This window comes from Puma concolor, chromosome B2, assembly GCF_028749965.1.
Source record: "Puma concolor isolate L17-30 chromosome B2, mPumCon1.1.hap2, whole genome shotgun sequence".
NCBI classification, from domain to species: Eukaryota; Metazoa; Chordata; class Mammalia; order Carnivora; family Felidae; genus Puma; species Puma concolor.
This window is the reverse complement of record NC_141671.1, coordinates 37,548,137-37,574,685: the sequence shown is the minus strand read 5'-3', so window position 1 is coordinate 37,574,685 and position 26,549 is coordinate 37,548,137. Positions and strand designations below refer to the sequence as shown.

The window sequence follows — 26,549 nt, the reverse complement described above, 5'->3', positions numbered from 1 at the left end:
ATGCTATACTATAATTATGTAACTGATAAATATCACTACAATGGCAATCATATGATAATATGTAAATGTATCAAAGTAACACACTGTACACCTTAAACTTACACAAAGTTACACGTCAGACATTCAATAAAAAAATTATTGTTAAAAAAAACCTCATTCAGGGAAGAGAAAGGGGTGGGGTGGGAGAGGTGGAGTGTACCTGCCAGATGCATGGATGACTGATCTGTTAGGAAGCAGAGACTATGCCAGCCCCACTCATTTGTCTTTGTGTCTCTCAGAGGCTGGTGTAGAGAGATGATGAAGGAAGTATCTCATTGGTTTCCTTTACGTTTGAGGCACTCATGTAGATATGAGCCAAGAGAGCTAGCACCGGGGTTCTCCATTTTACCCCTGCCCGTAAAAGCATCCTCTGTCAGCAAGGGACAGCAGCAGCCTGTGGGGCTGTAGACGTCCAGAGAGAGCAGGGGATGGGGAAACCTCCACGACCAGCTTCACATGATGGCCCACAGTGTCCTCTAACGAGAACCCCGAGGGGGCCGTCTCACAGACTCCTCAGGGTCCACTCTTCTCAACTTCCTTCTCCCCCGCTGTCCCACACAAGCTAATGCCTTCTTCTATATTCACTTCCATTTATTCCCCCAACCTAGAAACATCTAATCATACTCAACTCATTTCTTTCCATTGTCTGGATCGATTGTGTTTGCTTCTGTCTTCTCACCGATTCTCAGCTGGTCTCCACAGCCTCCCCCTCCACCTCCTGTCTCTCTTCCCTTTCTCTGCCATTATAAAACAGAGCTATCATACCACCACTTGCCCACAATCCAGATGTCTCTGCCTGACATCTGTAGGATCTCTGCAAGATCCTATAGTCTGACCCCAAACTTCACATCCACCTCTTTTCCTCTTGCTTCTGTATTCGCCCTCTGCTTTCAATGCCGTGTGGGCCCCTACTTGTTCTCTGGACCTAATCTGTGCTTTCTCGTCTTGGTGAAACATCCATATGTTATTGCCCCTGCCTCAAATGCTGGTCTTTATTGTCCATCCCTAACCCCTGCCCCTTCTCTGGTGAATTCTGGGTCATCCTTTATGCCCAGCCTAGTGTTTGTTCTCTATGAAGTGCATCACGACCCCTCCAGACTAAACGTGGAATAGCTAGAATCCCCAACTCAGTTAAATGTGGGAACCGCTCTTCCTTGATCAGCCCTGAAACTGGACTCACAGACTTAGCAAGGAAGCGGAGGATTTCAGGCCTGGCTAAATGATGAAGGCATTTAAAGGGTTCAGAAGAAAGTATTTTAATTGCATGGTAAGGAGGGCAGAACTGAATCTGGTTTGTTCACTTCCATGTTCCTGCCATTTGGTACAAGTTCAATACATGCTAATGTGCATGAAGGATCCAGGAGACCATGTGTGTCCTGATCTAGAACTTAAAAGTCACTGCTGGAACTTGAGGAGCTCGTGGATAACATAGTCGTCAAAAAGGAACTGCGGGACCCAGAGACTCCCCTTCTAGGCATACACTCAAGAGAAGTGAAAACGTATGTCCACATAAAAGCTCGGACATGCGTATCCATTCACAGCAGCACTAGTCATAGTGGCCTCAAATGGGAAACACTCCAAAAGTCTACTAACTGATGAATGGATAAACAAATGTACATCCATGGAATAGTATTTGGCCATAAATAAAGGAACGGAGTACTGATACATGCTGCAACCCGGATGATCTTTGAAAACATTTTGCTACGTGAAAGAAGCTGTGTATTATATGGTCCATGTATCTGCAATGTCCAGAATAGGCAAATCCATCATAGAAACAGAAAGTGGACTATGGGCTCCCAGGGGCTGAGGGTGTTGGGGAGAATGGGGAATGACCATTAAAGGGCAAGGCGTTTCTTCTGGGGGAGATGAAACTGTTCTAAAATTGATTGTGATGACAGTTTGCACAACTCCGTGAATATACTAAAAACCATTGAATTGTACACTTTGAAAGGGTGAATTTTATGGTACGTGAATTATATCACACTAAAGCTGTTATTTTTTAAACAGAACAAAGAGTCAGTGGAGCATTCCCAGGTGGGGGCTAAAAGTACCCTTGCACGAAGCAGGAAGGACTCATGTTAGGGACTAGGGACAGCTCCTCACAGTAGGAAGGCCCTCACATTGCCCCGTTTTGTTAGCATGAATTCCAGCTTCCAGACCCCCCGCAGCTTTGGCTCACAGAAGGACCACACTGCTGTTGGTGGGCTCTTAGCTCCTAGAAAGAGACTACACTGAGACCGCAGCAGAGAAACATAACTTCTCCCCACTACATTTTCTCTGCCTTGTCCTTGCAATTCCTTCGAGAAGGAAGAAGAGAGGCATGGTTAAGAAATTCACTTTTCCCTTCTCTCCTGTTTCCTGCTCCTGTGTGGCTGGGCCAGGGATTACTGCTCTAATGCATTTTTAATTTACAAATGCAAATTCAGAGATTTCATTCTGGGGCTTTGGGGTGAGAAAAGAGCAAAATACAGACCAGAGGGCCTTGCTTACATAGTAAAAAGAATGGTCCTATTTTCCTCACATGTGGCTGGGCCACCACTGAGCCATTGCAGCCCCATTTCTAGCCCACTTAATATGTTGGATACCAGGTCAACAGTATGAGTTCCTACTATAGAGTCTGACATTGTAATGGGACTCTAAGTCAATAAAATTCAAATTTTAAAATCAGAATGATTCTTGCCCCTAATGTTACACTAGAATAAGCATATATAAATGCACAGGTTAGAGACATTTACATGAACTTGACCTGATTGAGCAACAGCCCTCATAAATGGTCCTTGTGATGTGAAAACAATCTAATCCTGTAACCACAGAGCTACATGTGACATGTTAACTCTGCACCAACATCATACTAGAGGTCTCTCAGAGTGCATAGTTTTTAAGTGGCATGTCTGTCTTATCTCACATAATACATTTTTACTACCAATTATTGTCTGACCTAACTCACTGCTGGTAATTCTGTTTGATTCTTTAATAGCATCATAAAACATTGATAACAAACCAAAGTTGATAACAACAATGGTAAGAAAGGAACCAAGAACCATTTTTATTAATACAAGGGAAGTCATAGCAAATTTATTTCGCTTCTCCTGATTACATAATTCTCACTGTTATTCATCCATTTAACAAATAAATTGAGCACCCACTAAGTGTTAGGCACTGAACAAGAGTAGACAAGATACCTACTTATATCAAGTATACATCTTAGCAGGGGGAAACAGGCAATAACATAAATAAGAAACTTCCAGCTACTGATAAATGCTATGAAGAAAATCAAACAGAATAATAGATAGTGATGAGGCTGTGCTAGGCAAAAAGCAGCTACTTGAGCTCAGGCCTCTCTGACGAAGTGACATTTGAGCTCAGTGATATAGAAGCCAGCCTTACAAAGGCTTGGGGAAAGAGAATTTCGGGAAAATTTAAGGTCACAAAGAAGAAATGAACTTGGTGTATGTGCAGAACAGAGAAATAGCTGGGGTTGCCAAAGCTTGAGGAAGGAGTCAGAGAATGGTATGAGATGGGATGGAGAGGCCAGGACCTCTCAGATCGTATATGACCTTTAGGTCTTGGTGTAAGGAGTGCAAGTTTCATTCTAAGAGCAATGGGGAAGGGCACCTGGGTGGCTTAGTCAATTAAGCATCCGACTTTGGCTGAGGTCGTGATCTCATGGTCCGTGAGTTCAAGCCCCATATCGGACTCTGTGCTGACAGCTCAGAGCCTGGAGCCTGCTTCAGAGTCTGTGTGTGTGTGTCTCTCTCTGCCTCTCCCCCGTTCATGCTCTGTCTCTCTCTCTCTCTCTCAAAAATAAACATTAATAATAAACAAATTAAAAATTAAGAGCAATGAGGAGTTGTTGGAGGGTCTTAGGCAAACGAGTGGTATGAACTGATTTCTACTTTTTAAAGATCACTCTGGTGGCTGTGTGAGAAATGAATTGGGAGGTAAATATGGAACTGAGAGACCAGTAAGGAGGCTGGTGCTATAACCCTGAAAAGCCATGATAGGGTCTCAGACTAGAGTGGTGACACTGGGGATGATGGGAAGTGGTTGGCTATGGAAAACATACTGCTGATGGACTGGACGGGGAGCCAGAGTAGGGATGGGAGAGAGGAGAGAAAGAGCTCCTGGTATATACCTTTTGACTCTGTCCTTAGTCCTGGACATTTCAACATTTCACTGTTTTAATCAATGCCCTGAAAGAAGACAGAAGGCAGACGTGAGATTTAAAATGATCTCTCCATCCTCTAATGTGGCACCAAACCAACAGGATGGGTTTTAATGGGAATAAATGTGATGCCCTCCATTTAGGTTCAGAAAATCAATTGTACAGCACAGTATGGGGGCAGTGAAGCTTGAGAAATGTTTATGTGAAAAAAAGCTGTGGTTTTAGTTGACCACAAACTCAGTATGAGCCGTTAGGATGAGGCTGCTACAAACGTGAGGCAGTCTTAGTCTGTGCTGGCTGCATAGTGTCCATATACCCACAAGACCTTCCTCTTGTGCTCTGTGTTGGTCAGGACGCATGCATACATATTTAAAGAGGTACATTGAAGATGACTAGATGATAAGAGTTCAGGAAGCTGATTCATGATGGAGGGGAGTGGGCAGGGTATCAACTGAAGGATCCAAGGATAAAACAAGACCCAGGTATGACAAGACCAAGGAAGTGGGTTGTGAGGTCACGATAATGATGTCTCTTTTTTTTTTTTTAAAGTAAACTTTATGCCCAACATGGGGCTTGAATTTATACAACCCCCAGATCGAGAGTCACATACTCTACCAAATGAGCCAGCCAGGTGCCCCTGATAATGATCTTTAAATGTCTGCAGAGCTATCTTGTGGAAAAGAGACTAATTCTATGAACCCCAGCAGTTGGCACTAACATTTTTTATCCATACCTTCAACACACATTTAATGAGCATCTACTCTCTCCCACTTAACAATTTTTTTTTAAGCTCCTGAACTTATGGTGCTCTGTTACGGTCCAGAGAGACAGATACATACATACATACATACATACATACATACATACATACATACATACATAAATAAGTGCAGTAGAGTATTCCAGATGCCACCATAGAAGTATTCACTGAGTACAATGGGGACACAGTGGAGGGAGCGACCATTCCAGCTGAGAAGGGTTAAGAAAGGTCTCTTGGTGGAGGTACCACTTACACTGAATCTTGAAAGATGAGTAGATACTGGCTGGGGCACCATGTAGGGTGGGGAGGGGTATTTGGAGGTGCCTCAGGCAGCAGGAGTGACGTGTGCAAGGGCATGGGATGTGAAATAGCTTGATGTGTTCATGGTTTGGCACGACTAGAGAGTGGGGTGGGAGGTCCAGGGACTTCCCCTTCTTGGTTCGGGGCTGAGGAGGATTTGTCCAACAATGTACCCTGGGCTGCCCCTGAAGTATAGTGTGACAACAGGGAACAAGCTGGAGAGAAGGCTGGAGGGACAACCTGGGACCAGACTATGGAAGTCCCTGGATGCCGTGATGGGGAGTTTAACCTTGGTCTCCTCTAATGCAGAAGAGAGGACTGCTAAAGGTGTGCTTCGTTCAGGTAGATTGTGCTTACAACAGTAACTAGAATGAATTGGCGGTAAGAGAACCAGGGGACAGGGGGCGCCTGGGTGGCTCAGTCCGTTAAGCGGCCGACTTCGGCTCAGGTCACGATCTCACGATCCGTGAGTTCAAGCCCCGCATCAGGCTCTGTGCTGACAGCTCAGAGCCTGGAGCCCGTTTCGGATTCTGTGTCTCCCTCTCTCTCTGCCTCTCCCCTGTTCATGCTCTGTCTCTCTCTGTCTCAAAAATAAATAAACGTTAAAAAAAAAAAAAAAAGAGAACCAGGGGACAGGAAAACGGGGAAGCAGCAGTTAGAGACGAGGGTTAACGAGCATCTACACTAGAATGGGAGCAGTATTCCGGGTGAGAAGCTGAAGTGGGGTGGGGAGCCCTTTAGGGAGAGCAAGAAAAAGTCTCTCTGTGCTCTAGTGCCCCAGGGCAGTGGGGCAGAACTGGGGCAACCAGTCAGCAGGCTGGACAGCCAAGGGCCCAACAGAGGCAGAAGGGCTTCTTCTGGGCCACACACATGTTGTTCCAGAAGTGCCAGATGGCAGCAGAACCCACTGTTCTCAAGTCTGCCCACCAGTCTGTGTCCTGGTGCCTGAGTTCTCAGCATGGAGAGACTGCGGCCTTCTCCCATCATGCTCTCCCTCAGAGCCCCATCAGCAGGAGAAGCCGCAAGCACAAGACAGAGTGGCCCCTCGTTTTCTTCACAGACACAGAGTCGCGGACTTCTGCAGAGGCCACTTCTGAAGCACTCTCGAAGCGCTTCCTCAGCCAGCTGACTCTGGATGCCACTGTGGCCGGCCAGCCCTGCTGTCTCATCCGCCTCGTGCCATCAACCACTTTCCTTCTGTCCTGCCCCACCAGAGCAGCGGGGACAAGGACAGTCACTGCCGTGCGTGTCTAGGGCTCTGTAGCATCCAGCCGGCCTCACCATGTGGCTCTTTATTCTACAGCCATTTTTGAGAGGCTCATTGTTCATTCCTTCAAGAATCTCTGGATTAGAAATCTGAGGAATTTGAAGCCAGCGGGTAGCAGAATATAAGCTGGGAAGTGCAGAATGAGTATGTACCCTTAAAACAACAGCAAGTGGCAGCACTAATGCCACTAATGCCTGGCTATAGCCAGCACTTCAAAGCACAGACCCCAACAGTGGTCCCATTTGGAGAGAAATCAGAATCCCAGCATTTTTGAAAACTTGAAGAAAGGAACTACCTGACCGTCTGGATGATGTTCTGCGTCTCCTTGCGGTACAGCATTTGGTCTCCCTGTTAAGTGGCCTGCACAGGGGAGGCTGGAGGTACACGTTGGATAAGAAAGCCACTCCAGGACACTCTTGTGAAGTGTTGTAAGCCTCGCGCTGCCCAAATCTCTGCTTGTCTCAGCTGTAAAATCCTGGGTCAAATTGTGGTCATAAAGTCTATTGCTTCCAAAGCAACCCTGCTGTCTTTAGGTCTTTGTTTTATTCAGGGCTGCTCTGTGAGCTATAGCTTGCCTTTGATGGGCCACAGCAGTGTTTTTCATGTCTAACTAGTGTGTTAATGTTTGTGAGAGGCTGTGGTTAATTGGATCCCCATGGTACCACAAATGGCTTCAGACGCCTCTTACGTTGGGGGAGGTAACTCTGTGACTGTGTGCATGCGTGTGCGTGTATACATGTGCACTCACACCTGAGCAAGCACCATGAGACAAGTGTTCTTGGGCCCAGGTCTCAGCTTTGCGAGTGTTAATACTTGTTTTTCCAGAGTCAAAAGTCTTGGCATCATCCCTAGATTCTTAACCTTTCTTCTCTCACACTCTTTTGTTGTGTGTATTGTTCTCGGGCCGATTGGAGCTGCTGAGCCAGACTCTTCTTGACCATGGCTTAACCCACACTCGCAGACCCCTTACGAACTTCCACCATCTTGCTGGCTGCTGTGCGCCATTCAGTCCCCATTTACTGACTTTCCTTTCTCAAGGTTGCAGCACCAGCAGGGGCTCCCACTGTCCCAAATCTGTAAAAGCTTTCAAGTACCTTCCTGTTGCCCTGTCTTGCTTTGTTTTGTTTGTTTTTCATCACTGCATTATTTAAGGGCTCATGACTGACAGCCATCCCAGACCCAGCCCCTTCTTCCTCTACAAAAGCAACTTAATATGAAAAGGAGCTGTTCTGCAAGGGCCCAGCCTAGGGGCCTGTGGGACTGCAGCTTTAATTCTCAGGCCACAGGCCTCGGAATGCAGAAAAGGGGGGCAGGCAGTCCAGTTCAAATGGGTGGAGTGCTGGTGAGGTGGATGAGGAGCCTGGGAAGTCCTGGAGAGCCCTTGCCCGGGATGACAGGACACCAGGGCAAAGGAGCCAGCAAGTTAAAGGCTTTCAAAGCGAGGTGAATCCATGCCCACAAGCACACCCCCACAGCCATGCACACTCACAACCACATCCATACCCACTCCATACACACAAAGGGCTGGGCTGCTGGGCAGGTCCACAGCAGGTGCGACTGCCAGGGGAGTGGGTCCTCTGCCATGTTACTGGTTGGCTGCCTGACAAGCATCTGTCTAATCTCTGTAACATCCACTGCCTCTGACAGGTAATGTGATGGGCTTGTGGGATTCCTCTAGGCATGCCATTCAAGAGATGATCCTAGTGTTGCTGGCATGGTCCATTTTCTCCTCACAAACTTCTCGTGGTTGCAGGAGGGGCAGGTGAAGTGGGGCTCTAGGGCGCCACCATCTTTTTGGAGGGGCACTTCCGTTCTGACTCTCTGCATCCCGTGTCTATAAAAAGGCGAACACTCGCCTTCCCCTGTTGGGATGACCCCTGGAGACCATGACTTCTCTAAGTCACCATACTTTGAATTGTGCAATCCAACCACCGAGATAGGGATCGGCGTTTTAGCATTTTTCCAAAGAGAGGGTTTCACACTCCCATCCCCTCTCTAAAACCAGTGGTGACCTATTTCTAGGAACTTGAACAAGCCTAACTAACATTCCTGTGGGTGGAGCAGAGGGCAAGTCAGGGCAGGTGTTTTTGTAAGGAAACAGGAATAAGTAAGTACCCTGGGGCAAGGCAGGCTGCTGTGCCCTAGGATTTGGGATGCTTGGAAAGCAGAGAAGTCAATCTGCCTCTGGCTTCTAGCCTTATATTCCATCCCAGCCAAGGGACTGTGCTGGCTCATTGAGCACAAGTATTGTTAGTCTCTTTTTATGTGTGTGCCATACCTGCCTCAAATCCGTGTACATGGAGGTCATCTCCAAGTGGTAAAACTCTGTGCAAAAGTAAGACATCACTAGATCTCTTCAACTAAGTCATAATCTCCTTCAGATCCAAGATTGCCTCTGACACTTCTTTGGACTCTCAGAGGTAGTCCCTAATCTCTGCTCTTTGCCTGGCTGCTCAAATGACCATTGAGCCACACTGGTTAAATGACCGTTTCCAGGCAAAGTAAAGTTGGCCTCCTCTGTTAGTCTCTCTCATAGAACCCTGTTTTTCTCCTTCATAACACCTGTCACAATTTATAATATTACGTTGCCTGTAATTTACTTACTAATTTCTGTCTTTGCTGTAGACTTTAAGTTTCATGAAAGTAGGACCTTGTCTGCTTTGTTCATATCTACATTACCAATACCCATATAATACCTGGCACATATTAATATTTTTTTGAGTTACTAAAGGAGTGGTTTTGCAGGAGGACATTAGCCACTATAGAGCCAGAGAATGCCTCTGTTCTCCTAGATCATATCAACTAGGGAGGTCCTTGACCTTCACCAGTTTTTCTGGACTAGCTTCTTCATGTATCCTGAGCATCCCACCTCTTCCCATGACCACTGAATTTGACTGCTGGTGACTTGATTCAAATGGATCTCAGAGCCTCTAGGGACACATCACTGGGTAAGAAGTGGCAACTTCCTTAACCAATTTGTCTCATTCCATTTGTCCCTGGTGTTGTGGGAGGTGAAGAGATGGGTGGTTTTAAGGCTCTGGAGGCACAGAGCTGGGTAGGTGGACCTCTGACCAAGCATGCAGGGACAAATGCAAAGGCCGCCCTGGGGAGCATCCACAAAGAAAGCATATTCTCATATCTTCCTGTCCATAGCGACTGTATGTGCCCATCTCATAGGGAAGCTCATTAAGACATACATTTCACCACATGCCAGCAAGAATTCCATCAGAAGTTACTTACCTTAAGCTGTGACTTTCTGACCCACATTTATGGGTTTACCCAAATTAAATTGTGGAATTGCAGCATCACACTTCATTATTACCTTGAAATTACAATCCCATCCTGAATGACCAAGCCTTGTAAGCAATGTAAGCACCACCTGACGCGCACGCTCTGAAACAAGTCCCATGTTAAGCTGCACAAGTGTGTAATGGGTGATACTTGGATAACTGATTAAATATATAAATCATGAAAATTAGAAGTGGGAAAAAAGTCAGCTCTCTGCCTGGATTAGCTACATACTACTGTTTGGCTCAGTAATAGATCATTTTCTCTCCACAGATCTTGCTCTTACACAGCATTTTTTTTTTTTTTACATGTTTACCCTTCTTTCATGGCACTTCCTTGCCCATGTTCACACCTTCCAGTAGACAGAGCCTCTCCATTTCTACTCTTTGTACATTGTGTGTACTTTGGCTGGTAATCTCTAAAAGGCTTTGTGCAAGGTTTTTAAGTATTTTTCATCCAACATTGGTTTTGCCCCAAGGATCATCTTCCCCCAAGCAGTGACACTGGATTTTGACAATCCTTTTCTTTCACATCGTTATGAGATGGCCCTCATCCAGAAGTATGCTCGTGACCATATCCAACATTAGGAATATTGCTCAGAAGGCCAGGGGCTTGCCAGCTGAGCCAGGCAGACTGATAAATCCAAGAAGAGGAATGACAACATAGAAAAAGAGGTTGTGCAGGCCAAAAGACTTGAATAAATCTTACTACTGAATTATCCATACTTCAGAATTATAAAGAACTCCCAGACACTCCAAAAGACTATGGGAAGAAGACCGACCAATACAGGGATTTCAAAGCAAGATGAGAAATTGGGCAAGTTAGGAGAAGATGTTGGGGCTGGGTTTAAGTGATTAAAAAAAAAAAAGAAAGAAAGAAACAAACAAAACAAGAATGAAATAAAACATTTGGCTGAAATGGAAAGGTTGAGCAGGAGCAGTGTGACAGGGTGGGGACAGACCTGTGGATGGGGGAGGAATTGGGTAAAAAGAGAGATAATTGAGTATCTAAATCCCAAATGCCTATGCAAGGACAACTTCCCGTGTTTAGAAGGGTGGTTATCTGGCACTACAGTTCGGTGGGTTCAGCTGTTAGAATCCTTTTAAATTAGGGGCACCTGGGTGGCTTAGTCAGTTAAGCATCCAACTTCAGCTCGGGGCATGATCTTACAATTTGTGGGTTCGAGCACCACATAGGGCCCTGTGCTGACAGCTAAGAGCCTGGAGCCTGCTTCGGATTCTGTGTCTCCCTCTCTCGTTTGCCGTCTCTCTCTGTCTCTCAAAAATAAACGTTAAACAAAGTTAAGAAAAAAGAATCCTTTTAAATTCTTTATTGTGATAATCTACAAATCTTCTCCCAAACTCAGGATTATAACTTCATTTCTGCTGGTTCACACTACATCAGATCTATTAAAAAAAAAAAAAAAAAAAGGTACAGAATGGGTAAAGAAAGCAGTGAGAGGAGATAGAATGGAATATGCCAGAAAGACCATCTGTGGCCACCCCCCTGCTTACATGTGTGTAACATGTCTAGCTATAAGTGAACATTTTATATGGATGTCTCATTTACTTTTGATATATGTGGTGTTCCTATTTTTGAGAGACAGAGGTGAGTGTTGTATATTTTTTAGCTGGAACCTTTTCAGTTCATGGTGTCTCCTTGGGATTATATTCTGCATCTCATTTTGTCCATTATTAAAATCAGATTTTTTTTGTCAAGTCAATAAAATGATTGAGTTATCAATGCTAATTTAGTCCTTTCTCTCTTCATCAGTGTGATTTTGAAGCATTTTTATTAATACCTTTAAGTGCTATGTTTGAGTAGCTAAAAGTCCTGTTTTTTAAGACAAACCTTATATTTCAGTGTCAGATGTATCCAATTCATGATAAGTGCTTAGACCAGTCTCTTAGCTTCTCTGGGTTTCATTTCTTCTGAACAATGAGTAATTATGCCAGTTCCTCCCTACGCGTAGGGATATTTGGAAGGTAAATGAGATCACATCTCTGACAGCACTGCCTGGTCTTCAGAGGAAATCTGCAGTATTGTTACTGGGCTGTTACTGCTCTCTCCCAAATTGCACAGCACATAATGCTTGTGGCGCCCACAGTCTAGCTGGGCTTTCACTGGCAAAATGATTTAAAGGCGCTGGCTTGTCTCGGGCCGTGCTCAGGGTTCCCTGACGTTCTGTGGGCAGGAATCCGGTGGTGCTCTTGGCCTCGTGTGTGTACAGTGGGGTGTTGAGTGTCTGAGCCTGGAATAAAGAAGGTGGCAGTGGGCTCCTGGTGGGAGGCTTTTGGACGGGAGGCGTCTGGGATTATAAGAAGGCAGGTGCTGACTTACCTGTTTGCCAGTTTATTTTCTTTGGGGGAAGCAGTGTTTCAATTTACTGCATTCCTTGGAGGTTTGACATATCAATTAGATGTTATCGACAGTAATAGAGGGGCAGTTGCTGTAAATGTGAAGTTTTTACTGGTAGGCCATGAAATGACACCCCAAGGGACTGTAGCAGAGTGGCATGATAAATATCGTGTTACCTGCACACGGGCAGAGGGACTGATTAATAGGGGAGGATGATTCTATCTCCTGCACTAAAATGTTATTTATTCATTTGCTGTCAATCAAACCTTCTGTTCTAATTGGCTGAAAGGTTAAATCATCAAGATCTGCTCATAAACCAAGTTAAGGTAGGAAGAAAAGCAGCATTAAATCATAATCAGTAGCTTGTTTATTTACAGCATTATTGTATCTGTGTGACCTTGGAGAGCCTCTCTCTACCCTCTAGTTACAGTAGCGGCCCTGAGCTGGGGACTCACATGCATGAGTGGAGGTTGCTGGAAAGGAGGAGATGGTTGCTGTGCCTGGTGGTGTAGCCAGAATCTGAAGAAGGCAGTGCTCAGCGCAGTGTTGCTTCAGCGTAATTAAACCACCGCTGCATTTTTAATGTATGGCTCTGCTATTGCACAATACTTGTAAAAGGAAGACTTATTTTCAAAAAGACAAATATATTTCCACACTAACAGTTTTATAAAGATGTCAGTGAATAAGTATAGGCACCATTAAATCACATTTTAAAGGCAGGCTTCTCGTCGTGATAAATCTGCATTATCAGGTCTCATTTCTGAAATGAATCACACATTGTAAAACTTTATGGGAGTTGAGTTAAAGATCCCTTGTTGGCCAGTACAAGTGTATATTGTCAAACCATGCAGGAAGGGTAGCTTCAAATCCCAGTGAAAATGCTGATAGGGTGACACCCCTTTCTTAGAAGCCGTATTTCAAGTACAAGCTACTTGGGGGAGGTAAGAAGCTTTTCTCACTGCCAAAGAAGCTTATTCAAAGAAAGCCAAGAGTAAACTCCCATTCAAAGGTTCTCTCTGCTCAGCTTGGCGCCATGAGAACACAGCTTGCTCTTCAGTGGGGCTGGTAAAGGTCAGTAACCCAGAACCACAGCGCCGAGGTGGAGGGGGCCTGTGCTGACGGGGCGTGCTCACGCTAGCATTCTGTCCTCACCGCATGTACCACCCGCGACACACCCTGCGCTCCTGCTCACTCACCCCCACCTCCTCCTTCAGCAGTCCAGACAGGCAGACACTGCAGCCTAAGAAGTGACTGCTCTACCTTTATCTTGATGTTTAACAAATTCACTTCCACGGTTGTTTATTTGGATATTTTAGCCACAGATAGCCATGTCAACTCATGAATCGTGAATCTGATAGACCATATTACCATGTTAAATACCATCAATCTGCCGTATTAAAAATAAATTTGCCAAAGAGGGTCTGATCGTCACCTTTGTGGAGGGCATCTGCAAGATGACAGCTGAATGCCTTCCTCAAGGTTTGAAATCATTTGCGTGTGTATTTTAGGTCATCGTGTCTGTGGAAAGGTGTAACAAATGTTTCTAGACGGCTCGTATGACAAAAATGGCCAACATGATCTGCTTTTTCATCTTCAGTGACTGCTGAGTTCATTTTGCTATAAGAACACACACCCACTTCATGACCACCCAGCCTCATTGTTCCTAGTGAATTACAAAGCTGTGCGGCCATGACCACCCGGACTCACTCGTTCTGGTGAATTACAAAGCTGTGCGGCTGTGTTGTTCTGCAGTCAGGTCGCACGTGAGATGCCGACACTGTCCTACATGGTAGGACAAAATTGGAGGTTGCTTCAAGTCTGAGAATTAATCAGAAAGAGGAAAGTTAAGAAGCTGGACGTGGGTGGCTAATTCAGTAAGGAGAGACTATTTAGTCTAAAGAAGAGAATGTGATAAATGAATGTCCTCGTGCTCCCTCTGAAGGAACAGACTGAGCAGCACTGGAGCGTGTGACTTCTACCCACTAAACCCTCCACAAAGAGCTAGTCAGTCATCAGTGGCTGCCAGTGTTAACAAACCTGGTGCACACTCCGGGGGGTGGGGGGCACTCACAAAAAACTGTGTAGGAAGTCACACTCAACAACTTGATTGTTTTCCCCTATCAGACAAAATGTCATACCCACCTAGAAATTAAATTTCATAGAAATGACATATCCTGTGTAACTAGTCATTAAAGGTTTGTGTCTGAGAAATACACAATCTGCTGATCATTGGGATTTGAGAATAAAGTAAATTAAGACAACCGGTGTTTCCTTTGTTATGTTGCCCAGTCATCATAGCTTCACATAGCTCTCCATGTTGAGTTTCTGTCCGTGTTACACATGCTCAGCCTATAGGCTAGAACTCAGGCAACTGGTGGTAGATGTTCCAGATCAGGAACGTCAGAACCTGGACATGGGTTCAACTTCCTGCTGAGATGGAAGAGAAAATTTGAGAACATCTCTGCAATAGGAAGGGGCAAAAGTCCAGATAAGCAGTCCTAGGAGGAAGTCTGGTAGGTCCAGGAGGTCATTCTAGAAACAGCACAGCCTAGGAGCTGGTACTTAGGGAGTGTTCCAAGCAAGGTGCAGAGACCCCACCTTGGATATTGGAGTTCAGAAATAGACTATTGGACTGGAAAGGTTATAGCAGGACCTTAGGACTTTAGGGAATGAAGGGAATTCAGCAGAGCAGGGGTTAGGGCTGTATTTGGCCCACAGACTGTTTTTATATGGCCTCTAAACTAAGAATGGTTTTTACATTTTTAAAGGGTTGTAAAAAAAAAAAAGAAAGAATAGTATGTGACAGGGAGCTATGTGGCCTAAAATATTTACTCTCTGGCCCTTGATAGTAAAAGTTTGCTGACCCTGGGGGTAGGCATGGACTTGAGTACAGAATAATTACTGGAACGTGCTTGTTGAATGACAAGGAATGAGGTGAGAGCCAGTTCCTAGGACCCAACTACTTGAGAACAGGGTCCAAAGCAGGGCTCACCTTAGTGCTGAGTAACTTCCTGCAGACCCCCCCCCCCTTCCCACTTAGGGTGGGGGGAGATGGAACTAGGTAGGGACTGCAGGGAAGGGAGAGTCAGGTGGGTCCCACAGCAGGTGCAAATCCCTCAAGGACACAGGTAGTGTGGCAGCAGAGGGATTTCTGACATTTATAGTAACTCTTTATAGAGGGCTCTCCCAGCCTCTGCTTCCTTTGACTCCCTGCAGGATAGGTATTTTCCAGGTGTGACAGCAAGGACTCCAGAGATCAAGTGATTTGCCCAAGGCCATAAAGCTAGTGAGTGGTAGAACCAGCCAAAACCCGGATATTGTCACTACTGGCTGATGAACTTCCTGCTCCAACACAGCTCCTTTCCCAGGGTAGTGATCCTTGGCCAGCAAACCTCTTCACCTGACCAGGATACCTGTGGAGTACTTTGGAAAGCTGGATTTAAAACTTTCCTGCTGGGTCACCTGGGTGGCTCATAGCACCTGACCCTTAATTTTGCCTCAGGTCATGATATCCCGGTTCATGAAATCAAGCCCCACATTAGGCTCCACACTAACAGCATGGAGCCTGCTTCAGATTCTCTCTCTTCTCTCTCAGACCCTCTTCCTGCCCACAGTATCACTTCCATATCAGTCCCCCATCCTCACTACCAAGTAATTGTCTTCTTATGTCTTTCTGGTCGCCTTATTCTAAAACTACCTATGATTTTTCCAGCTTGCTACCTTCTACCTAGTGTAACATAGGCTTGTCCTCTTTGTTACAAAATAGAACAGTGGATCTCAAAGTGGGGTCCCCCGTTCATCAGCATCACCTGGGAAATGGGAACCTGTTAGAAACTCAAATTCTCAGGCTCCACCCCAGACCTGCTGAATCAGAAACTCTGGGGGTGGGGGCTGGCAGTCTCTGTTTAACATGCCCTCTAAATGCTGCTGATGAGTTTGAGACCCCCTGGAACAGTACATCAGAATGTGCATCAGAATATTATGGACTACACCTCCTCCCTCCCTGTGGGAAGCCCTGAGCTAGGGCATGTCAGTGTTCCCTCCAGAAGGTGGTTCCTGTATTCTTCAGTGACCATGAGGGTGTTAGTGACAGCTACAGCACAGGTCAGGGTTTACTGGTTCAGTTATGAGAACCAGTGGGAATTTCAGTGCCATGGCAAATTCTTCAGATGCTGTCATCAGCTGCTAAGCACCCCTGTACTGGGGGGAAAGTTTAAGAAGATGGAAAATAAACCTGCGACTGTACATGCAGGGACCCAGACCTGGGAGTCCCAGTATCCAGGATCTTTAGCAGAAACCTGTGTTTCCCAAATGCTGCGTTGCTGTGGGATGCATTTTAGTGTCCCTAACTCGACTCAGTCACTATAAAAAGAAGGCTGAGACAAGACCCCTCTGAAGAATTCGGCAGAGCCTATACCAGTATGCTGGTCCCAAGTCTACTGCTAACAGGGTATTTTGACCCAAAGTTGGGAGTCATGATCATTCCCAGAAAAGATTATAAAAATGGAGAAAACGAAAATCATGAAAACAAAGATGGACATCCATATCCACCACCAAAGATGGTGCAGCCATCCCCAGTTATGTGCTCTGAGTCAACAAATGTAGCAGTGTCCGCTGCTTTCCAAGTTCAGTGTGGTTCTCTTTCATGATGTTTTGTCACATCCGGGGAAATGGCTCCAAAAAGGACATTTGCCATCTTTAGTCGTAGAATAGAGCAATGGTCCTTCATGAGGAGTGAAGGGCAGAAATATTGATATCCTCCCTAAAGCTTTAAAGTTGATGTTGAGGGGCCTTCCCCCTGGGGGGCAGTTTTTAAGCTAGAGCTGGAGCTGTTCTTAGTGACGGCAGTGTTGATTAGGGTTTTGTTGTTGTTGTTGTGTTCGTCTCTAGTTCAGAGTCTCAGATCTAGAATTCCGCTGACTTGATGGAAAAAAACAAGCTGAATGACAGAAGAGCTGAAATTTCATCCATTTCTACACCTCACACCCCACAGCCCTTCAGGACTAGACAGCAGGACACCGGCATGATCCTGATGGGGGCAGAGCCACAACGAAGCAGGGAGAAGAGTAAATCCTCTCGCAACTTTAGGAAAATCTACTCTGTGCTTTCACACACTTGGTTGAACTTTTCAAAAATATTGACTAAACAACTTGCCAGCTGTGATTACCAACAGCTCTATTTGGCAGTCGTTGACAGAAAGCCAATGGGCGTGTGCAACGTCATCTAGTGCTAACAGGGCCTTCATTAGCAACTGTTGAGGAGATGAGTGCTCTCCTGGACCCAGAAGAGTGATTCCTGTCCCCTGGTGGTGCTCACTCAAGCATCGGTAAACTGTTTGCTTAGCAAGCCCAGGGGCAGACAGGAGGCCTGCCTGTACATCTCCATCACTCTGAGGGTTTTTTATGTCCCGAGCTCCAGGAACACAAATAATATTCTTTCTAAGCTGCTCCAAAATGCAATTGATAGAAAATATCATGGAAAAGGTGAATTGCCAGACAGTAAGCCCTCATGACCGAGAGCTTATTCATAAAATGATGACAAATTTATTGCACACATTCACTGCTGGCTTTCTGAGATTAATAGCTGATCTATCTGATTTTAAAGGCTGACAATGGAATCAGAAAGAGTTACTGGTCAGTTTTCTCACCCATCCCCTTCACCTAGAAACCTTCCTCCCCAAGAAATAATACAGAAAAATAAGCTGATTAAGCTTCAGCAACCGTCTTATAGTATTTTATTGCAGGAGATTTCCACGTGCCAAGGGTAACTTTTAACCTTGTTGAATGCAGTTTGACTTCTTGGCATCTGCCTTCAACTCTGCAAAGCCCTCAGGGCAGGGGACTAGCACAGCAAATAACTAGGGGTAGATTAAAACACAACCTGAAAGGAAACCGTATTTTTGTGCGTGTTTCATGGCTGCTTGTTTACTATGAAGTAGTAAAGAAGTCATTGTTTGATGTCTTAGCCTTGGGGCATGAACAAAATTCAAAGCAGGTGTTAAGAGATGCACTGCATCAGATCTTGGTCCCGGACACATGTGTACACACACAAACACACACACCTGTGTGTACACACGACGTCTAGGTTTACAAAATACAGGAAGGGAATCTCTGAGGTTGCTGGCCTGAGGGGACTCAGGATTCATCACAAACAGTGAGATGCCTCCCATGCATTTTGCACCTATGGTTTTGATCCTGATTTTGCTCCTATGGCTTATTAAAATGATCCAAACAGACCCCTGACCTCCCATACCTCCAACCACTGTCCTTGCCCAGCTAAATCCCCCTACCTGTCTTGGCATTTGATTTTTGTGTCATAAATTACCTAAATTATTTAACCTGATTTTGGTACTTCATACCTGCCCTCGTCTCCTGTCCTGTTGCTTTGACCACCATGTTTTATAAGCTCACAGGGAGCCAAGGGCTGCCTCTTTCCCTCCTGCACTACGGTGGCGTGGCTGAAGACACTAAGACGAGCAGAGCAGGGTCACAGGGCGGAGTTCTTCCCTGCCAGCATGTAGGCCTGAGTCCAGGGAAGAGGTCAGAGAGTGACTCAGAACCAGGAGAGCCAAGGGGGCCTGCAAGAGAGCACACGCACCCAGAAATCCATTGATGCTAAGTTGGGGTGGGGGGTGGTAGTGACTTTTTATCAAGAAAGTGTTTGAAAAGAGAGAGAAATTATCTTTTTAAGTTCCGCTTTTTTATTAACAGAAAATGTCCCAGAAGAAAGATTGTTACATACTGCCTTACATCGGCTTTAATTGTGTTGAATGTGGCAATTTATGCAAATTCCAGAAAGGGCCTTTATGGGACCTGCCAGAAACACTTGTCACCTTTTTATTGTGGAACTCATATCAGAGATTCCAGTGCGTTCAGCGGCTCTAGGCTAATCTTGGACGGCTCCATGCAGAGAGTGATAGGTTTCATCATAGAGAAACATTCTTTTGTACTCTGGAGATTTTTAAAACTCTCCCCGAGGCCCCCAATTTCTTACCTGTTCAGCTGCAAATATCAAGGCCCTTAATGGCTGGAGAGGGAGTGTCTATTTTTAAGTTTTCACTGAGTATCTCCCCAGTGTTAGGTGCTGAACGAATTTGGCATATGTCATCAGATCTGGAATACCCGCAGGAGCTCGGTGTAATTTTAGTTATGAAATTGGTCAGATTTGATTCAGAGAATGCCTGGCAGTCCTTCTGGAGGGCCACTGGCTCACCTTAGGTGTATGTGCTGTGGTGGGTTTCTGAGGTCAGGGTCGAGTTTTGTTCTGCACAGGCACTTGGCGTGAATTTCCATAAAAGCAGCCCTTTTTTAAAACCTGCAACGCAGGACTGTTTAGTCCTCATTGTGTTCTCAATCCTTTTGGTATTTAAAACACTAGGAAACGAAATTGCCAAATTCTTAACATTTGAAAATTGGCTCCTGCTCAGGCATGGTCCTCACATTTCCAGCGTGCATCTCCGAGGGAACGTGCTTCTGGAGGAGAAACGGAGGTGGCGTTGGACGGTCACACAGAGCCAAGGAGGAGGAGGCTGTCTCCTCAGAGGCAACAGCCTTTTCAGAGCGAGCCTGCTCTCCTTGCAGGCTGAAAGGAGCCACTCACGTCATTAAATCAGTAATTCTGTTGAGCATTGTACTTGCCAGGGACAGGGGATCCTCTGGGGAAGAGCAAACTGAATGTTCTCTCGCCCCCCCCCCCCCCCCCCCCAGCCTCTAGAGCTACCTGCTGGCAGAAAAGTATGGCCAATGGCTGGCTCTTCCATCCATTCAGTGGAGACCAAGACCCAGGTGGTTGTTACATTTCAGGCAGATTTCAGCAGAATTCCTAAGCACCTGAGCTGGGCAGCAAACGATCAAAAGTAGGAACATCCCTCCTAAACAATATGGAGCAAATCAAGGTATGTGGAGCCTGTTCAGGGCCATGAGGGAGAAGAAGTGTGTCCCCTCAAGCCCACCGTAGGCCTGGCCTAAAGTAGCCAAATGCGTCCTGGACAGGAACTTCACAATACATGAAACCCAGTTAGATCATTCTCCCCAGCTGCCATCACTGAGCGAGGTGAATGGCCCAGAACCTGTGCGATAGAGAGAGGGCTGCTCCTGTCCTGGTCTTTGACATCACCAAGGACGGGACCTCACAACTTCCCGGGTCACCACATTGATGTTTCTAATTTCTCTGGTGGGCTGAGAGTTACTACTCAGTTGCCAGAACCATCATGTTGCTGAAAGGGTTCATTTCCCTTCTGCACATGAACCAGTACTGGGCCTAGTCACATCAGAAGAGTCAGTGGGTGGACTGAACACACTGGTGGCAAAATGTTGGTCTAGACTGCTCTGCCCGGCTTCCTGAAGTCTGGTCTGTGTCTTTATTTCCAGAGTGAGCTAGGAATTTTGGCCTCCCAAATAAGGGGCAGCAAGAGTCCCTATGTTTGTTAACTACACAGACACTCCCCTTTTCAACCTCTTCCTGCCTGGCTGTCACCAGTGTGGGAACTACTTGGTGGTATTTATTCTTCATGGGGGAAAAAAAGGATTTTTGTCTCTGATGTGGACCGAGAGCCAAATGAATAATGAATTTGTCTGGAGAAGATAGTGACTGGTGGGTAATCCTTCAATATCAGACAAGGGGAATGTTTTTATACGAAATCTTGTATTTATTGGAGCCTTTGAGGACACCAAGGAAATGGACAGTACCTGAAGTGTTTAGGGGTAAGGATTCCCCATCCCCATACTGTATCTTGTAAAGTAGTGTGTCGACATCCTTGCGGGCTCTGGATCTCTGGACTTTGAGCAGGATTATCTTGGATAGTAGCTATTTCTGAGGCCATTTTTTATTCCCTCATGCATTCAAAAACCTTAGAGGTGTGAACTTTGTAACATAAAATCTTCCTACCTAAATTGCTCAGCTCTCTCTGGCTTCGCCAGGAAAACTAGCAAAGCTCCCGAAGAATACGTTTTACTCTCAGCGGGGAGGGGAGGGGCATTATTAGGCCAGGGACTCGGATGGCACGGATAGCACGTGACCCAGTGGTGGTTGGGAAGGTCTGCAGGGACTCCTAACACTGTAGCAATTGGCTTGAGACACACTCTCCCTTGGAAGAGCCCCAAGTTTTCCTCTGGTACCTGATGGGCTCTTGGAGGAGGCAGATAATAGGCAAGGGTAAAGGTCATTAATTATAAGATCCAAGTGTGACAGAAACCCTATTAGAAAGAACACATCTCTTCAAAAGACTTCCCAGACATTTAGAACTGTTTCAACAGAGTTTAAATTTGCGAGGGAAGCCATTAAACCTTGGAAGAGAGAAATGCCAGACCACGGGGGTGCTTTATAGACACTAATTTGATTGACCAGGCCTCCCCTGTTGCTATACCGCACAAAAGCTCTTGCCCAGGTGCAAACGTGGGCGCGTGCACACGCACACACACGCGCACGCACCAACTCCCACCACCGGCTGTGTACAAACATGAATACAGAGGCAGGAAGACACATAAATTTTCTTTTTTTCTGCATGATACTCAAAACCATTGCGTTTCTAGCACAGCTGCTGCAAGAGAGAAAGAAAAGCTCTTGGCCCCAGAGTCTGTTTATGTGTTTGAGCCGAGAAAGCAATTTTTGTTGCAAGGAGCTCTAAGTGAGACAGACAGAGTCAGAGAATAAGAGAGAGAGAGATAATTATCTAAATTATGTTCGTGCTATTATCGAAGACGAATATAGTTAAAATGTAATTAAATATGACGGGCTAGCAGGATGTAAGCCAAGCTTTGGAATGCTAATCATCAATTACTGCATCCCCTTAGGGGAATCAAGGAGCGCTCCGTGGCAGGGAGTGGATGGCACAGAGTGGGAGCGGGGGCTTGGGGATGGGGGGCTGAGTGCAATGCAGAGTATTAAAACGGCCCCTCTCCCCTTTGCTCCCCCACTGCTCATTTGAACACTCTACGAATATCTCCAGGACACAGACCTTCCTGTGGCTGCCACAGGGTAGGAAGTTTCCGGCTCCGCTCTTACGAGGAGCTGGCAGGAGGGTCCTGACCCTTCCTTTGAGAGGAAACTCCTCTAAAAGGGAAAATTATGCTATGAGCAGGGAAGGTAAAACCCAAGACCAGTTCATGTTAGAACAGCAAATGCAAGTGCATTCACCAGAGAAAAGAGGCCAGAAAGCATGAAATGCCCACATAGGTCCAGAAACCCCCAGGGCAGGAGGAAAGTAGGGGACGGCTCACCTGCACTGTAAATAGGAAGGGACACACGTGTCCGTCCCAGCAGGCTGCCCCCCAACCCTCATCCCCAGCCGGGGGAAGGGCTCCACCCCCACTGGACAGTGAAATGCCCTGAGGAGTTTCAATGGGACTGACTCATGCAGAGCCCACCCCCAGGGATTCTGAGTGTAATCGGTCAGGGGCATGACCTGGGAGTTGGACGGAATGTTTGGAAGCTCCACAGAAAACCTTCTACTACTGACTGTAGCCCAGGGGAAGACAAGCAGCAGTGACTAAAGACTATCAGTATCAGCTGTTCTGCCCTCAGTCGTACCAGTTCTCAAGGCCAAGAATACAACAGTGTAAGAAGATAGTCTTTTGTAAAGATTTTACTTCTAAGTAATCTCTACACCCAAGTTGACGCTTGAACTCACAACCCCGAGATCAAGAGTCTTATGCTCCACCAACTGAGCCGGATTTTTTTTTTTTTTTTAATTAATGAAACATAATTTGTGTATCTATTCTGGTGCTAGGTTCCCAAAGAATTTGGAGGTGGTACGATTCCTGTTCAAGAGTTTGATATTTAATTTGTTCCATTTTAACACTGTCTGAGCTCTCTCTAAGGCTGGGATGGAAACCTGGCCACTTCCTTGGGCCAAATGGGTGATGGGAACAAGCACAGCAGGCCAGGACAGGCTCCAGAGAGTGATGGAGACCACCAGAAGCCCGCTGACCTCAGTCTGTCTTGTTCACCTCAGCTCTAGCCAGTGTTGTCTCTGCAGAAAAGAGGACCCAAGGATGCCAGATCTTCTAGCTTTCAAAGGAAACTAGAAGTTTGTATTTGTATTTTTATGTGAAATCTCCCGAATTTTAAGTGGGAGATAACTCGGATTTTTAAAAATACTCAGTAGACCAGCAAAATATGCTTAGGAACCTCCCCTGTGTGACCTTTGATCTCAGTAAGCATGCGGCTGATCAGCATGTGACTAAATGGTCACAACTCCCAGGTGCTCCTAACAATCTGTTTTCCTGCCACCTCAGGTCTGCAGTCAGGTTAGACTAACTTAGCAGTGTTTTTCCTGGGCCTGGCATGTAGAAGGCTTTCTGTAAATAGTTGTTGAATGGAGAGACAGACAGGGTAAATGGAGCGAACCCAGAATTCCCTGGAAGTCAGGGCAGTGAGACAGCCATAAACTCCAGTTAAGCATCGTGGAAGACAAAAGAATTTCCTCCCATGGTGCCAGATTAGACCTGCACCACACAGAGGCTTTCCTTTAGACTGGCGTCCACTATCTGAGGACCGGGAGCTCTTGGGAAGGGGTTCATCAGAATCTGGGCTGACCCTGCCTCTCTGCTGCATAGGATACCATGTCACTCTGCTTCTGGGGCAAGGGAGGTGCTCCCTGGATGTGCCAGGTGCTCACCAGATGTGCAGGGGAGAGACACGCCGGGCCCGTTTAAAGACTGTCACAACTCTAGAATTGTCGCCTCCCCCAGTGCTGTACAAGATGCACCGTCCCTCCCATGCCCAGGCGCCAGTGAGGTGTTAGATCTGATTAGAGATGAATGTGGGATCCTGGGCCTGTCGCAGCTGTGAGGCAGACAGTAAAAACAGCGCGTGCGAAGGGACGGCAGGCAGCTGTGGGGTCAGCATGAGAGGCACACTCATAAAGAACTGTCAGAGGGATCTTCAGGCTAGTCTGGAGGCTCACTCAAGGCCTTTAATACCTGTCACGTCTCAGCACCACACAGCTCCGAGAGGGCTCCGATGTCACTGCAGCTCAGTTGATAGGGGACAGCCTTTAATATTCCCTTCCTTTACAGGAATCTTCTCCGAAGGTTCATGTTTGCCTTCCGGCCCTGCTCCCAAAGGTTGTAAATAAATCTATTCCCCACATACCCTTTCCATGCCTCCTCACCGTAGGTTTGTCTCCTCTTCTTGGCTCTGCTTGTATTTTTCAACTTCTGAATTTCCTTATTTTTTATCCAAGTTATACATGTACGTTGTTTTAGAAGTCAGGTAGAGGGGCACCTGGGTGGCTCAGTTGGTTAAGCACCGACTTCAGCTCAGGTCCATGATCTCACGGTTTGTGAGTTCAAGCCCCATGTCGGGCTCTGTGCTGACAGCTCGGAGCCTGGACCCTGCTTCAGATTCTGTGTGTCCTCCTCTCTCTGCCCTTCCCCCGCTCTCTCTCTCTTTCTCTCAAAAATAAGTAAACATTAAAACATTTTTAAATAAATAACTAAAAGGTAGCAGCACAAGATTTATTAACAAAAGCAACAGTATGCTGCTTCACCGCCCCCAGCCCAGGTCCCACTCACCAGAGGCAGCTGCCTGCCTTCCTCCTCCCCAACAGTCTTTTAATATTTGTAAAAGATAATACATTCAGAGCAAATGCCTTTAATATGGTTAAAAATTAAGGACTAAAGACAGCAAGGTGTATCTCACCCACCACCTCTTGCTCCAGAGATTCGATCGTTTATACATAAACAAATGTGTGTATTTTCCTGTTTTTTTTTTCATACAGATTTTTCTATACCTAGGAGAACTCTAGAATGTTGCCTTCCTCTCTCCCTCCCCCACCCTCTCCATCTCCCTTGCCCTCTCCAGCTGCACGGTCTTTCATCATAGGGAAAGAGATGGACCATAATCCACTTGACCAGTGAGGAGCATTTGGGTTGTCTCTATTCTCTTGCCGTTCAAGCAGTGCTACATTGCAGTCCTTACTCCCGGGTCCCCCGGCTGGAAACGTGTCATAAGCTCAAGTGATGTAAGAGGAATCGCTAGCTCTAGGGGTATGCGCATTTAAAATGTTGCTGGTTGGCACTTCCTTGAGCGAGCGGGGTGTGAAAGCGCCTGTGTCCTCCCACTTGGCCACCATAACACGTGATCAGACTTTTAGACTTTGAGGCAAACATGTTCATGTCTTATAGACCTTTATTTTGGTCAGTACCTTCAGGTTTCTAAACTATATGCTTATCCTGCTGCTTTTTAATACTGTTACCAAAATTATCTATCATCTCCCTACTTTGGAAGATAAGGATTTAGCTTCCTTACCCTTCCCTCCCATGATCGTATTTCTCTCCCTCTCCCCTCTTCTCACTCCCGTTAAATCAGTTTTTAGCATTTAGCGTTGGCATTAGTATGACTGACTATTGTTCTGGGCTAAGCCACATAGTTTGCTAAAATTGCCTTTCTTTGTAATATAATTTGTTATTCCTGGAGTTAAAAATTACTTAGGGGGCGCCTGGGTGGCTCAGTTGGTTGGGCATCCGACTTCCGCTCAGGTCATGATTTCACGGTTCAAGGGTTCCAGCCCCACATCTGGCTCTGTGCTGAGAGCACAGAACCTGCTTCGGATCCTCTGTCTCCCTCTCTCTCTGTTCCTCCCCTGCTCGTTCTCTCTCTCTCTCTCTGTCTCTCTCTCTCAAAAGTAAATAAACATTTTTAAAAATTACTTAGTTTTCCATATTATCTGTCATTCATTAATTTTATAGGTACATGTCACTTATTTTTGTCAGAGCCACACAAATCCCCGCAGCCTAACACCTCTCGGTTTTTCCCTCTTGGAGCCTTGCCTTCCCTCTCCTGCAGGGTTGGTCCCCTTAAGCCTCTGCTCAGCTCTCGTCCTCAACTTTCCCTTCCCATCCTCCTGGGTCATCTCTTTTCTGGATCTTGTAACTTTCTTTGCCTTAGTTTAATCCTTTGTTATTGATGGAGTACATTTTCCAGAAGTTTCTAGTGAATACCCTGGAGGTAAGTGTTTTCAGATTTATATGCCTGAATCCAAGTTTCTTTATTCTATCCAAATATGTGACTTGGCTAGGAATAGCCCTCTGGCTGGGACTAATTTCTCCCTCAACACTTAGAAGGAACAGCTCAGCTCTATCTTCTCCTGACTCCCAGTGTTGCTCTTGAAAAATCTCATGTAATTTTGGTTCCCTCATCTTTAGGTTGATTTGCTTTTGCCCTGTCCAGAAACATTTAGATCTTCTGAAATTTCTCAATAATATGTTTTGTGTTCTTACCTATTGTAGTGACCATTCAGTGGGCTCTTTAACTTAGTAAGTTATGTCCTCCATATATGGGAAATTTTCTTTTTACTTTGACAGTATTATAGCTCATACCTTCTCTGCTCTTTTTTTCTGGGACACCTCCTAGTTGGATAGTGGACCTCT

At 45.9% G+C, this 26,549-nt stretch overlaps 1 protein-coding gene and 1 long non-coding RNA gene across 6 annotated transcripts in view; one reads left to right on the top strand and one right to left on the bottom strand.

Annotated features, from left to right (window-relative positions):
- The window catches only part of BTBD9 (BTB domain containing 9), a 417,533-nt gene that overhangs the window by 361,702 nt on the left and 29,282 nt on the right, over nt 1-26,549 (top strand). The gene's annotated exons all lie outside the window — the stretch shown is intronic.
- LOC147580926 (uncharacterized) lies at nt 11,135-24,753 on the bottom strand. 2 transcript variants are annotated; one of them, XR_015251217.1, is made up of 3 exons: nt 24,099-24,753; nt 13,885-13,995; nt 11,135-11,225 (listed from the first exon to the last, which is right to left on the bottom strand). It is a non-coding gene; the product is annotated as an uncharacterized LOC147580926 (long non-coding RNA). The 2 variants fall into 2 exon arrangements; XR_015251216.1 differs by having other exon boundaries at nt 24,290-24,732.